The 13,769-nt window shown below is 44.0% G+C and overlaps 1 protein-coding gene across 4 annotated transcripts in view; it reads left to right on the forward strand.

Annotated features, from left to right (window-relative positions):
- The window catches only part of RASSF3 (Ras association domain family member 3), a 97,567-nt gene that overhangs the window by 74,970 nt on the left and 8,828 nt on the right, over positions 1 to 13,769 (forward strand). The window contains exon 1 of one of the 4 annotated variants that reach the window (XM_072326375.1): positions 3,519 to 3,602. The exons of the other annotated variants lie outside the window; for them this stretch is intronic. The gene's annotated coding sequence lies outside the window, so the exon portion shown is untranslated. Of the gene's footprint in view, positions 1 to 3,518; positions 3,603 to 13,769 lie in introns of those variants that run through there. 4 annotated transcript variants of the gene reach the window in all.

Here is a 13,769-nt window from a genome sequence, read left to right on the forward strand (position 1 = left end):
CTGCAGCCTATTTTAATAAGAGGCCAGGGGTGCAGTGAGAAAGCATGGCTGCTGTTTGCAATGTTTCTTCTTTTCTTGTTAATTCTTTGTTCAAGCCAAAGCTCCCATGTCTTTTAGTTTATCATCAATCTGTTTAAAAAATAAAAATAAAAAAGTTGTTTGGAGGTGTTTTTGGTCGGATATGAAGTATGTATGTGCCAGGGCATCATCGTGTAAAGTCAAGTACGATTGTTCTCATCTGCAAACATCTCATTGTCCTTGAATGTACAGCTTCCTTGTAGTCTTCATGGTTTGTTGACAAATCCTAGCTCAGTGGTACTCTTGTTCTGGATTGGATGTTCTAGGTATTAAAATAAATCTTAGTATGAATTAACACATTAAAATGTGTGTTTATTTCTGAAAACACTGGATAGCTAAGTTGTTACTAGTTGGAAGAGTGAGAGTTATTTCTCCTGCTCATCTCTTTCAGTTAGATTATGGTTCTTAATTACCTTATTGCTTGCCAGCTTGCCTCCCACAGACTGTTTTCCTCATCCATTACTCAGAATGTATGGTGCTAATCTTGATGAGTCTTTCCCCTTCTTGTGATTGTGGGATATGTCATATGGCCATAAATTTCCTGCAGAGTACTCCAAGTTTGCTTTAGAAGAAAAATGAATCCCTTCAGTATAGACTTCTTTTTTCCAATGGTATTTCACAATTTTTTGTGAGTGTGCCTTCCAATAATAACACATTAACAGCATCTTCCCATCTACAAGTGCACTACTGCTCGTGTTTCAGGCTGTAGGAGGCCCATTCTGCATTACAGCTGAGTACATGAACCCCAGCTTCACGTCCCAGGCTCTGTATAAGGCTGTGTTTGGCTAGCCTGGCCTTGGTTCAGGGCCCACTCTCTGATGCATCAGTATTAAATCTTGGGTTATGGTATATGATAGCTTGGGAGCTCAAAAGTGAGGGCTGTTTACACTGGTATCCTGTCTGGCAGTTGCTTACAGTCGGTGCCAAGGGAGGAGTAGGATGGAGCATATACACTGTGGTGTTTTGCCAGAGTGTTTTCCCAGCCTCTGGTGATTTGGAGCTAGGTGATCTTCGGTGAGTTATCTAATTGTTTCTGAACTCGTGTAAACTTGTAACATCCACAGTGTGCCGTGGCACAGGATTCCTCAAATTAACTATGTTGCACACAAAGGCACCCCATCTTTTTTGTTTTTCAACTCTACCTCTTGCTGGTATCATTGGGGTTCAGCTCAGGACCGGAACGTGTCCATGCAGTAATGGTGTGAGTGCAGATACCTTGGTGCCAGTGCTGGCAGTGGAGCTTGGAGAAATTCAGCTCAACACCAAGTCAGCCTGTGGGGTGGAATTCATTGCCTAGGCCTGAGGTACCTGCTGCCATTTTGGGTACTATGGGGTGGGTTTTCTGCCATGCCTTGGGTTGCCACTTCAAGAGTTGCAGGTATCTTGGGTGCATGGGGATTTGACAAATATGGCACTTGGGATTGACTGCTGGGAGATGTCTCACTGTATTGACTGGAATGAGAATGAAGCATTTGGGTTGTTCTGATACAGCTCTGTGCGCTCCCCCATTTGTGAGAAACGTCTTCTGCTTGTGATCTGACTAGGTCTAGGATCTGACAGACCTCACATTGCTGGCAGCACGCAGATCCTGCCTATGAGATCCAGCGTATCCTCACTGCTCTCAAGGCAGCTCCCCTAAAAGGGGAGAACCTGCCATTGGTGGTCATCTGCGACTATTTTTGTGCTTAAAACTCCATTTCAGGACAGGGTTGGGATCGGTTTCTGCTGAGCAGTATTTATCCCAGAGGTTCCTGCCTCCTTCGCTGGACTGCTGCCAGCCTCTGCAGTCAGGGACCTCGCAGGCTGGGGTTTTTCCCAACCTTGCAGTCACAGTTGCTTAGTGAAAATGCTGCCACAGAGCACTTAAAAATGTTCCTGTATGCAAGTGCGTGAGGAAAGCAGTATTGTGTGCAGTGCAAGGCAAAGCAGTACTTTTCTTCTTAATACTTGAGTAAATGAGCTTTTTCTTAGCCTTTGTTAGACTGTTGAAGAAAAGTATAACTGTAAAATCTGTGCATTTACTTATTTAAACTAATTTAAAGGTCATCCTTGAATTAAGCCTCCTTTATGAAACATTACTGTATGATCTCCTTCAGCATTATAGCCCTGAATTCCTTGGCCTGCACTGCTTTTTCCCTTCTGGTTCCCTGTTGTCCTTCCAGATACTGTAGCTGCTCAGCTGCTTTAGAGACACCCAACCAAATTTCTGCTGTGGACAAAATGGCCTTTTCCTGCACATTCTCCCTCCACTGCAGTCGTGGCTGCATATTGAGAAAGTATCTTCTTATTATGTAGTCCTGTGTACCCAGGCTCAGGCAATTGACACCAATCGAAGTTAAAATCTACTAAAAAACAGCTGCTGCAGTTTCTGATGCATATTTGTGCATCCAGCTTCATTCATACAAACAGTGGTTTGTGTTTTATAAATGGTGTTTTCAAATTGTTGTTGCAAACTTGACACGTGGATGTGAGCTGAAACCGCTGTTGATAGCTTTCCATAGCCCTATATATATATATATATATGTATACACACAATTATTGATAATGAAAAGCACTTAAACCCATCTCTGAGTGGTCTTGATCAAATCTGTGGTGAAGCTGATAGCCTACTCAGTGCTTTGCTCTCCAAGCATGTAATTAAAGGCTGCTGGATTAAACATTTCTCCTTAAAACTACATGCGTGTTCATGGCAAAATTTGTAATGCTTTTCATTCCTGATTAGAGTACAGGAGTGAAAAACAGACTTTATCCATTATCCAGCTGCAGAGAAAGCAAATTAGAGGCCTCTGGAGGGGCCAGGTGTCCCTTGGCAGTGTTTTGATGGCTCCTATTTCTAATAAGCACGCTGGAGTTTCTAAGTCTGTATGGGTGTGGGGGAGAGCTGTGTTCTGCTGCTTTTAAACCTAAATGAGGGTAGTTGTGCTCTCTTAGCTCCTCTTTCTTATGTTCTTAATCATCCTACACTGGATTTGTTCAGTGATTTCTGTGCTGCTGGGCTACAAGGAGCACACGGTGATTTAAACTGTTTGGATCAGGACACAAATAGCAGTGAGGCATTAGACGTGGTCAGACAACGTATTTTGCAGACAGCTGTTGTGGTGGAAGGCAGCAGTAGCTCTTCCTGAAGGAGGACTTTTTCTAAACTGAAGCAGTCAGATCTGGAAGATATGATGATGTTAGAAAAGCTGATGTGAAGATCTAGTGCCTACTGCCAGCATCCCTAATCATTTGGTATTTTGAAACATCCTCTTAGCAGATAGATGGCTCTTACTGTAAACTGAAACACAAGAACGCTGAGATTATGGGTGCAGATATAATGCTTCTCTGTCATGTGTAATGCTTCAGAAAGAGCCTGCTAAGCCTTCAGTTTACAGCTGATATTCTCAGGAATCTCCAGTTGTGCTGACAAATTCTTCTCTTAACAGGCAGTAGTTCGCATGGAGGTTGCAGAGGGATTGTGGCGCAGGCTGTGGGGAATGCTGGTACACAGGAATGCTTTTGGTGACAACGGGTCCTGACCCAAGGTACTGCAGAGGGCTGGTGCTCTGGCAGGGAACAGCAGCAGCCGCAGGGCACATCACCAGTTCCTCTCGGAGTGTTTTAAATCAGATGGAATTTGGGCATCCTGCATTGGCAGGGAAGGCAAAGAGCTGCTGCTGGGTGCCCAAGATATTCTGAGTAGAAGAGGAGTGCAGCCCCGTGGCTGGCATTTAGCAGGGTTGATCCTGTTGGAGAAAGCGAACATCTGCCCAAACTCATCCTGCATGGCTGTAGGTGCAAGCGTGCTTTTGGAAGCTGCTGGGTTCTGCTGGGTGCTATCACTGCCACCTGTGACACTGTCAGTCTGTGGGAGGGTGGCTGGGAGCACCCGTATGCTTCATTTCTAGTAAAATTCTGTGGCCATGCTTGGGACTACAAGTCGTATCACTGTCTTCATCAGGACAGTGTTGGTTTTGATCAGCCTCTTTCCTTAGCTTAAGAGAAGGCTTCTTCTGGCTTATCAGAAACATGGTATTTCCTAGTCTGGTGAAGCCTGTAATATGTCTGGGGCTCTTGTTAATTTTCCAATAACGTACAAGAACAGGGTTGAGAAATTGCATACAAAATGGGGCTTGCTGAAGCAAAACTAGGAGGTGTGGTGGCGTTGCAAGTTGTACTCCCCGCAACATTATCTTTTCTTAGCATCACTTGCGTGCTTTGTAGTTTGCTTGTTTATATTACCCCTGCTCTTTTTCTGAAATGCTGATTTTATAATACTGTAGCCAGCTGCATCTGGCTTCTTCCCACTTTGCATCATAAGACACATTTGATTAAAAGCACGCAGTAAACTCCCTTTAAGTCCCTGTGTTTCCATACTTTGATGTTGCCATGTTATTTTTTTTTTATTAAAAAAAAAAGAAACACCAAAAAAATCCCAACACGTGCTCCAACACTGTGTGCACATCTGCTTCTCTGTGTGTCACCTTGGTATATTTACAGAGCCTTGTGTGAGTGACTGCTTGTTTCATTAGGAATCACTAACAAATAATCCTGATAAAGTATGATTGTGTGAATAACTCTACTCATTTGATTAGGACTTAATTGGTGGTCCTAGTAGTAAAGGACCAGGTTTGGTTCTCTTGAGAGAACTTTCCCAGAACCAACGATGCCTTGTAATCTATATGCAGATATGATACTTCTTTTAATACGCTGCTGTAACTCTTGGTGTTCATAATACAGCTTGCTGAGAAGGAAATCATCATTTGGATGCTAAATGTGGTTTTAAACCAACACCAACTAATTCAAAAAGAAGAAACTCAGCACCTGAGAACTTTGTGTTTATTGTTCAGTTGTCTCTAGCTTGCAGGTCTGCTCCCAGCATTGTACCTTACAATGCAATGTTGCCTGGACAGGGAACTGGATAGGAAAATGGCGGTGCTCTTCCACTCCGCTGTGCGAGTGGGCACTACATAAAGAGTTTTACACGAACCTGCAGCCTCTGATAATTTGAAGAGTTTCTGCAACTATGTTTCACAAAGGAGCTGTTTGAAAAAGCTTGACTGAATTTCAGTCTTTGGGACAAACTGTGCAAGTTGGGAACAGAAGAAAGTGAAATTGTTCCAGGTTTGGTTCAGTTGCTTAAAGCTGAGTTCCCTTGCATGTGATGGGTCTGTGGTTAGAGGACTTGTTGGACTTGTTTTATGTATTTGCGGTAGAAGGATCAAAACAAACTGACCAGTCTCTTTATGGGACTAATGCTTTTGTGTTCATCAGGAGTTACAGGTATGTTCTCATTTTCTTCCAACTCCAGTTGGAAGTTCCCCTTGACTATGTTTTCCTTGGTGTATTGATTGATACAGTTCTGAGGTCGCTTTGTGTATTATTTAGTAACATAACAAGCTGATAGGTAAGTGCTGTGTTTCTTTACAATCAGGTCATTTTTTGTTATGATAGTTAAATTTTGCTCCACTGACAGCATTGGGCTTCTGTCGGTTTGCTTGCTTTATTTTGCCCCCTAAAAACACAAGCATCAAGATTCTTAGGCTAGGACAATATTCTTCTGTTAAAGTACAGGAAATATTGAAAACAGTATTTCAAAGTCTTATTAAAAGTGATTCCGTTATGGTTTTGCCTTGTGGAATTTGTTGCTTATTTAAATAAGCTTTGATTCAGTTGCACTCAGCTTATCCTGTGCCTGTCTGTGAAGTGACCCACACTTTTCCATGTGTGCTGGCTTACGAGGGTATTTGTTGCAGGGTGTGGCGGGTCCTTATTCTCCCCCTTCTCTTTAATGTTAGCAAGTGTGAGTTTTCTGTGGGGGGAAACAAATCCAGAAGACTCTCTTCTCCCTCCCCCTGAAGTGTGTATCAGCTCTAACAGATCCCGTGTCTTCATGAGCTTCGTGATACATTTCCTGAAACAGAAGTTGGGGCTAAGGAAAGGTGGAGTAACAGCAGCATTTCCTTGTGCCTGTAACATCCTGCCCATAAAAGCAGGGAAATAGCTGTTTGGAAGGAAAAAAAGAACAACTTCTGAACTTTGTGGTAGAATCAACACGTTCTTCCATTTGCTGCTTAAGAACAAAGCCTGTAAGTTTTTTTCCCCTTCACAGGTTTCCTGGAGGCCATTCTCCAGCGTGGTAAAATAGCTTGTGTTTGGAGACGAGCCATGCAATCAGGTTGTGAGCCAGCAAGCGCTTTTCTTCAGCGCAGGCTTATGGCAGTGCTCTTCTGACCCTTCAGAAGAAGGGCTATGTTTATCCAGCTCTTCTATTGGGATACGCTGTAAGCACATTTTAAAGGCTTCTGTTCAGTTCACACTGCCCATGCAAGTCTATTCACTGTGACCTCCTTCTCTGTTCTCCTCCGTAACGTCCTATCTGCATTTTTCTAAAGGACATTGCTCTTGCCCCACTCTTTTATTGATGGCATTAAAAATAAAATGGTGGCAATTGCCCTTTTATTCTGCAATGACTCACTATTCCAGCCTTGTCTGCCTGAGGTATGACTTGCGAGCTGCCGAGGAGGGGAGCAGCGTGCTCATGGCAGACCAGGAAGCAATATGAGCTGTGGTACATAGCATTAGCCTAGTGTGGTGATGGGTCAGCTGGGAACGTGTGCAGGAGTGTTTGTTGCAATAGGATGCGCTAAAACTTGAGGCAGTCAGTTGGCTTGAACTCTCGCTTGTGAGAAATGGACACGTAGGTATTACGGAGAAACAAACTCACACTGAAAGTAGATGGCCAGCTACTATTCAGCAAGTGTATTTTTGCAAAAGGAGTCAAGTCAGATGAGGTTGTAGTAGTTTTTCTTTTTTTTTTGTAATGGCAGTAGTGATTATTGTCTTTCTCCTTAGAGAATGGAAGAGCTGTGAAGAAACTTGTCCTTTTGTCAGTCCTCTTCTGCTCAAAACTGAGGTACTGGGGAGCCTGTTTAAGTGTGCAGCTGAGTTTATGACACTGTTCCTTAAACAGTGAAGGATCTCTTGCTTCGTCTTTTCTGAATGGCAGAAGCCCTTCCCTACCACACGCTCCTCAAGAAACCCCACAAAACCGAGGAAATGGTTTGTTAAACAGAGGGTAGAAAAACAAGGGATTAAAAGCCCTCAGAAAGCAGGTTATCATTACCATACTGATGAGTTTATTCAAGGCATAGACATGCATAGATTGCTCTGTTTCCTCACAGTAGAGCAATCTGAGGATCAAGTACACCTTACCTCAGATACCTAAGTGAGCGTGAGTTCACTGGGATGTGTCAGTGTAGTGAGGGGCTGAATGCCGGGGTCGAGACCCTTCTTCCTGCCTTCACCTTCTTGTCAGTTGTCTAATGATTGTGCTGGGATATGTCTTTTGGCTACTACCCTATTCTTAATAAAACATGCTAATACTGAGGCTGTGCAGGAGTGTTCAGTCTGTTAGCTGTTAATGAAGTGTGCCAGATGATCTACATTTTCTGGAGTGTAAAAGGAGAAATAGCCTTCATGCAGGTTAGTCTGCCGGGGCGTCTCCTTTTGTTTGCTTTTGTGAAATACAGGATTTGGATGCCTCTTTGAAGAGACTGGGAGCTTCTTTGAAGGTGACTCCCGAGCACTTCAGTGCAAGCTGTGTGGAGTTAGTCATACAAGGCACAGTGAGAGATAGTGTTAGTATAAAAGTATTTCCCATATTTGTTTCATTTTCTGCCGAAAAAGGGCTGTCACTGAAAACTTTATTGTATATGGAGTTAGGTTTAGCTCTTACCATCTGATGTGTGTATATAAAGCAGCAGTTATGTAAGTTGGCAGTAAATATATATGAAGGCCTTGTCATTCAGCATACTAAGAAGGTACTTCAGTTCTTTGGTGGCTTAGAGAATGTATACATTTATAAGGATATCAGTGATTTCTTACAGCTTTTTCTCCAAATTATGATGGGACTTTGAGACCTTCAGAATGCGGATTTTTATTTGAGAAGTAGGTAGTTGTGCTTCCTCAGTTTCCTGAGAAGCACTTGTGGTAGGGGAGGACTTCCCTTCAGGAGAGTTTCAGATATGAGGTCAGTGCCAGATGAACTGAGAGAGATCCAGTACTTCCTCTATGGAGGGAATGGTGTGTTTCTCAGCAAGGAACTTACCCCCATGGGCAGTGCTGGCTTGAGAAACTGCTCCATTTGAGCAGTGCTGTGTTCATTGCAGGGTCTGATGGGGAAAGCCACCTGTCAGGCTTGTGCTGTTTCAGGAGAGGCAGTGTATTACATCGTGCTTCTTCAGTCAGCATTACTGCCATGCGGTTTTTAAGGACTTGGTTGTTTTTTGGTTTTTTTTTCCAAATAGATCAAATCCAAACAAAATGGACTGACTTAATGGGACTGTGGCCATGTGCAGATTTGCCATAGCATGAGCCCTGAAGCTGGGCCTAGGTAGGAAGCTGCTGCCTTCTTGATGCAGGCAGGCTTCATCAGATGGCTTAAAAAAGGGTTTGATGAGCCAGTCTGTGAACTACCCAGCCAGACCTGGGAGGGGAATGTTGCTCTGAAGCTAAGATGGCACAGAAGTCCAGCCTGGCGCCCAGCCCCACGAGAGGCCTTCGACTGAACCTGCCTCAGTATGAGAGGCCTGACAATAGCCAAGGGGCAAAAGCAGCATGACGCTGCCTGGCACGTGGCTGGGACTTCCTCCACCAAGCTTCCCCAGGTTGGTTTCCAGTGCCAGTTCTGGTGTATGTTGTAGATGCATTTGAAAACCATGGGGTTGTCATTGCAAGCAGCCTCTTCCTGCATCCTGGTAAATGGAGCCTGCTGGATTCTTGCAGTTCAGGTTTGCATGCAAATACTGTGGTATAATGACCCCAGGTCCTGATGTTACTTAATCATCTGATTTGGTATCTGGATGAATAGCTCACCTTCTTTTCAAGATATAATAATTAGATTTCTATACTGTATCTTCCTTCTATAAGCTTGTTTGCAGATGTCTGTTGGAAGCTAGATTTTGTTGTGTAGGTCTCAAAGAGGCTGACTGTCCCTCTGTACTTCATTAAACCCCCTATCTTTCTATAGAGGAGACCTGAAGGAGAGAAATTATTTGTCGTGTTGTTTCTTGCATCTTATCTTACTAGCTGTAATGAGCAAATTGACATAGCTGTGAAATGTTGCTTAACTCATGTAATGTATTGCTTTTAAAATGTGTCATAATATGAAAAAAAAAAAAAAGTAGAAATCTGCATTAGATCTGCTGTATTGTGGTGGACAGGCTAATGCCAGGCCTTAGAGGCTATTCTTCATATGGTTGGTTTTCACTCTACGCAAAGGATTGCCTTTTAAAAACTGGGTTGTGTGCCAGTAGTTAAAGTACAGCCTTATAGGGTATGACAAGCTTTGTTACTAGGGGTTTTCAGAGGTGAAGTCATGGTAAACATAACTGAAACTTCAGCAGTGTTAACGTTACCAACAAATAGATTTATTTTTCTAACCTTCCTTTCACAATGCCTGAACTTGAACTGCTTTTATATTGCCCCAGCTTAAAGGAAAATAATTTGTTAGAATGAATAAAGGGAAGTTAGTTAAAGCCTGTGTTTTCCTTCTCCGCTGCTTAAAAGTATTCACCATATAAACATAGAGTGTTTACATCAGAGAAGTTGGGCAAGAAAGATAATGCTTTCTGGTACCCTTTCATTAGCATGCCAGCCACCATTGTGTGCTGGTACTATGGGAAAAACTGAAAATGGTCTGCATCTAAAAAGCACCTATTGGCTGGAATGCCTGTACCTTGTAAAATCACACCAGAATGATCAACTGTGGCTTTCTTTGACCACAATGAAAGAACCCTGGCAGAGAAACCAAGCTATAACTTTCTTAGGGATTTTTCACAGGTCTGTAGTGTTGAAGTTAGCATTTTGATGCACCTGTTGTGTGTTCTGTGTGCATCCTAGCTCAACGCATCTCAGGGCAGAGTGGACCTACTTCTCTAAAATGATGGAGAGGGTGGGACAGCTGTGCTAGGAGGAAAGGCTGAAGAGTTCAGAGCACCTCATTTTGTAGAGGCATGTGATTATGTTGTAAAAGTCATGAGGGTGATGGGTAAGCAGACATGAAATTCAGGTTCACAAGGTCTTGCAGTGTTAGGATTAAGGGGGCACCCGTTATGCTTAATGGACGTTTCCTTTTGTCTCAGCAGTAGGTCACTTGAAGGCAGATGACAGTCCTTCACACTGCATTTGTGAATTTCCAGAACTCGCTTCTGCAGGAGGTGCAGACACAGGGAGTATCAGCAGGTTCCAAGAGGCTTTGCATGCATGCCTTGACAGCAGGGCCATAAATGGAGACTAAAAGCACTCAGAAGGGAGCTACCCTCTGCATTCCTGCAGAAACAGTTGTGGATGCCAGTGGAGAGGCTGCAGAAAAGGCTCACGTGCTCTCTCGAAATAGCCTTCTTTGCTGCTGCTGTTGCAGACAGAATACCAGGCTGAATGGACTGTACACCTGGCCCAGGCGGGCGCTTCTGCTGTTGCTGCTTTGAGAATGTGGGTTGTTCTTAGTCAGGTGCAGGCTGTTCTTTCTTGCTCCATTAGGATAATTAAGACTTGGATGAGCCAAGCCTCCTCAGAAAAACAGAGTGTTTTGGACTGCATCCTGCCCCGTGTGCCACTGACCTGGGAGTGGGAACTGGGTCACAGTGAGCTCAGAAAGAAAGAGGCACTGAACAGGATACAGAGGTTGCTGTGCCCGCATCATCCGTCCCATCAGAAAATGGCATTCCCTTACCCAGGGAACAGTGTGTGCCTTTTCAAGAGGACACAGGCATTTTGAGGTGTAGCTACATGAGAAGGTGCCAAGCTTGGAACTGTGTTTTTTTGTTTATTTGCTTTGTAGGGTTTTCAGATTTGTCTGGGTTTTTGTTTAGCTGGTTGTTATTGTCTGTCTTCTCTGTACTTTTCTGGCTGCTGATGTCTTACTATTTGTGGGTGGACACAACCTGCATCTCCACTCTGGTTCTCAGACTTTCTGTGGAAAGAAGAGTGCATCTTCTGAGCACAGACTTGCTCTCGGATGGAAGAAGTTGCTCTTGCTGACAGCATTGCTTTGATCTCGGGAGAGTTAAGGTGAAGGAAAAGCAAGATGTTTGTTTGCAGGGTTTCAGTGTCTTTCTTTCCTGTGGGAGTGCTGGCAGGTTGTAGGAAATGTAGAGTTATCTCTGGTGAAAGTAACAAAACTGTGCTGAGATAAGAAGTCCCTCTCTGTGTTTTCTCTCTTATTCTCTGCTAGGTTATGTGTTGTATGTTACTGCTGTTAGTCCTTTAATGCAAACACAGACTAAATAAGTTGCATTAGTTTCATTTTTTATTAACTAAGCAAGACTTACATACTTTTTTTTTTCATCTATTATAGATTGCATTTGTCAAAGCCTCACTATTTTAACTTAAGAATAACTCCTGATCATAATTCACAGCCAGATCAGTGCATCTCCACTCTTCTGGCTGTATCAGGGTCCACTCTACGTGTGGGATTAATATGGTGTATGAGGGGCAGGAGGTAGGCACTGCCATTGCTTAAACGTTGGCTTGAGATCTCACAGGCCTTCTGTTTAGACTCCTTAGAACAATATTACAGTATTCCTGGGACAGGTTTATATTTTGTCCTTTATGTTTTCTCTTGTCTATCAAGCCAGAAGGTTAAGAGGAGTTTGATTGCCCATTCCTCAAAGGAGCCAAGTTCCTAGAAATGTTGTGAGAATGGGGGGTTAGAGGAGAGGCAGCTTGTTGTATTCCCCTGTAAATTAAAAGCAGGTCGGGGAAGCTGAGCATCCATTTCGAGGCCTGGATCCTGAGGAAAAAGGCATCAGGGTCTTTGGCTGTGGCTTTTTCTTAGCCTGACTCCATAGCAGCTTGCTAGCTGTTGAGGTTAGTGCTTTCTTACTGCAGGCAGGACTAGGCTTTGGCAGTAACCGTGGGACTTGAACTTTATGGAAGTCCCAGATGTGATGTGATTCTTCTTTTTTGGGGATTGTGACTTGATTTGCAGTTCATTTTAATTGTGATCTATGCACTTCTTGTCGTGTTCCTTGAGGGTTCACACAGAACTACCCTCTGGGGGCCCTTGTAGTACTGGGTATGTGCATTAGAAAGACAGGGATTCTTCTCTTAACATCCGCCATACAATAAATGGGATGTACTCCAGGGTATGGAGGGGATAAAGGAAAAAATCATTTTCTGCCTTTTTTGTTGAGAGGAGGCTCAACTGTTAAGAGACATTGCCTCATGAGTTTGAGTGAAAGACCAACTATTCCCTGTGGAGAAACAAAAGCACTTGCCTCATTTCCTTCTCACTGGCAGCTGTTCCTTAGGAATTTCATTCGAGAATGAACTGCTTTAGTTGACCTGAGGAATGGTTTTAATATGAATGGCCATCAGTGGTGTGTGCTGTGAGTGTTGGGAAGTGCAGCGTGATTTTCACAGGAAGTTAATAGGTTGAACTTAAAGAAACTTTTTGGACCCCAAGAAATCCTCCATACACATTCTGGTGAGTTCAGCTATCTTGACATCAGTTTTTATCCTTCCCATCTGCGCTGGGCTGAGAAGCAGGGAACGGAAGGAGACACAGTGCTCTGATGAGGAAAACACACTTAGCTGGGCTGGGAGGAGGAAGGGGCGGTGACATGGCTGCCATTGCTGAGGTCATCATCTGGATGGTGATGTAGAGACACCTCACACAGGTTTTTGTGTGTTACCAAAATAACTCACTATAAGTCTATTGTTCTTTTTTTGTTGTTTTTTGGAACACTGGCACCTAGAAGTGTCTTGGTAGGCCCTGCAGCACCTAAGCTGACAGAAGGTACAGTATGAACTGTTGTGCTGGCTGAGCTTCTGCAGTGACTCATGCAAGGATCTGTGGTTAGGAAAAGTTGTCACCAGGCCTGTCCTTGGAAAAGGGGCAGTTTCACAATTCCCACCATGCAGACTGTGTTGGTCATACATGCTGGGTGTCTCACCAGGAGCTGGAGATGAATCAGCTGCATCCAATTAGGTGCAGGGATGAGTCGTTGGGCTGCAGCATGCCACCCCTAGTGCTGCTCTGGGGAGCTGTGTCTGGGCTTGCAGTGCATGCCTCTGGGTTCTGAGGGCCACAACCAGAAAAGTGGCTTCTGTCCTGGGCTGGGTGAGCCACAAGCTGACACAGACGGGCTTCTCCTCTCACCAGGACAGACGGAAATGTCACAAGGACAGGTCACGCATACTGAGCTGTGGCATCCAAATCTTACCTCTGAATGCCTTCCCTCCCTTCAGCTCCGTTTAACCTTGGTGAGGTTGGAGTAACTGCTCTCCTAGCAGTCTCACTCTGTGCAAGTGTGACTTAAGCTGCTCAGTGAACCTTCCTCAGCAGCGCAATAAAGGCATTTTGCAAGGCCCAATAGAGATGTGTTTATTACTGCTGTTACTCTGCTGCTGGTGGGTCACTCAAGATCTTTTACAGATGGTATCTGTGAGATAGCACAGTGGAATTTGATCTACTGGACCTAAGCAGAGTTATCAGAGGGATTTTCCTTGGGTGAGTCCTGTTACTATGTGACAAATACAGGAGGAAATAAGTCATAGTTTGCCAAGCCCTCCCCCAGCTGCTGAGGTGTGTTGATCAGAGATTTGTGTCTGAAGACATAGCTAGACAAGGCTGTATGGCAAAAGCCAACTGTCAAACCATACTAAGAGCAGTTCAGCTTTGGGGAATCTCTGTACTGTCTTGTCAA

The sequence above is a fragment of the Excalfactoria chinensis genome, chromosome 1 (assembly GCF_039878825.1).
Source record: "Excalfactoria chinensis isolate bCotChi1 chromosome 1, bCotChi1.hap2, whole genome shotgun sequence".
In the NCBI taxonomy this organism is placed as follows: domain Eukaryota; kingdom Metazoa; phylum Chordata; class Aves; order Galliformes; family Phasianidae; genus Excalfactoria; species Excalfactoria chinensis.